At 40.4% G+C, this 1,190-nt stretch overlaps 1 protein-coding gene across 4 annotated transcripts in view; it reads left to right on the top strand.

The window, feature by feature from the left end:
- Window positions 1-512: 512 nt before the first annotated feature.
- Window positions 513-1,190, top strand: part of otpa (orthopedia homeobox a) — a 5,498-nt gene continuing 4,820 nt past the window's right edge. The window contains exon 1 of one of the 4 annotated variants that reach the window (XM_080876356.1): window positions 513-1,190. This exon is cut by the window's right edge and continues 228 nt beyond it. The gene's annotated coding sequence lies outside the window, so the exon portion shown is untranslated. The other 3 variants (XM_080876357.1, XM_080876358.1, XM_080876359.1) reach the window with 3 other exon arrangements.

Below are 1,190 nucleotides of genomic sequence, written 5' to 3'. Positions count from 1 at the left end.
TGGGTTCACGCTCGGACGCCTCCTTTGTGTCTCTATTTTTTCCCCCAGCACACAATAAATAAACCGGTTCTCTCAAAACGTTCCGACATCTGTCTTAAGTTTTTTTTCTTTTTAAATATATAATGTAGCAGACTGTTGTGTGCATGTGTGTGTAGGCTAGCAAAATAAAAATAAAAAAGCAGGCGTGCTAATTGAGTCTAATGGTGGTTTACTGACAAAGAGAGTTTTCAGTTAATTTTTAAAAGCTTTTTCTTGTTTCTTCAACATAATTTAGACAGATGATTTTTAAAAAAACAACTGATGCCTCCCCCCATCCCCACCTGAAAGTGTTGGAAACATGATTACGTGGTTGCCCGTGTTGTCAGACTATCTGTTCAGGTGTCAGACTTTCGGGTATATTAGGCTGACTGTGTCCCTTTATCAAAGGCGAGCATCCTCACTTTACTGTTCGCTGAATTAATTTGCTCACACATCATTTAGACCGAGTCCCTCCCTGCCTGACAGTTGGAACTATACAGGAGATCACATCCACTTTATACTGCTTTTATTTCAAAGTGCTCAGATATGACGAATCTTATATAAACCTGCTGGCCTTGAACATTAGCCTGGTCACAAATAAAGTTAGTTGATTCCAGTAACGGGAAATTAAAAAAAAGAAAAAAAAGTCTGACCTCCAAGAGGTATTTAATGTCGTAAATAGGTGGATGATATCGTCAAGCTGACTAAAAAGAAAAAAAAATGAACAAGAACAAGCAGTATTAAAAGATGCAGACTCGTAGCTGTCATGTGGTATCTCTTTATGTGGTTCTTCCTAATACGAGTAATAATAATTCTTGTCCGAGTGGCTTGCTGTAAAAGCACACGCAGAGCAGCGTGCGCAATTAAACAAATATTGTGGTGATCCAACATTTCTTGAGCGGGTCGAAGCTTTCGCTCAGATATTAAATCAGGTTATTTTATTGGATGTAATTTGGGGGGAGAAATCAAAGCCAATTACAGGAATGAGGAGGAATGAACTTGTGGATGGAGAGGATGGAGAAGGAGGAGGAGGAGCAGGTGGAGTGGGTGCTCGGGTCTCGGGCTAAAGCTGACATACCTCAGGCTTCAACTCTGATTGGTCCTCGTTTGGAGAAGCTCATGGGTTCATTCCGTTGTTAAGCGCCTCCCCATTTCGCTAAACTACATTATAA

This window comes from Rhamphochromis sp. 'chilingali', assembly GCF_963969265.1.
Source record: "Rhamphochromis sp. 'chilingali' genome assembly, chromosome: 2".
Taxonomy (NCBI): domain Eukaryota; kingdom Metazoa; phylum Chordata; class Actinopteri; order Cichliformes; family Cichlidae; genus Rhamphochromis; species Rhamphochromis sp. 'chilingali'.
Note: the sequence above shows the minus strand (reverse complement) of the source record. Positions and strands in the feature narration are given on the sequence as shown.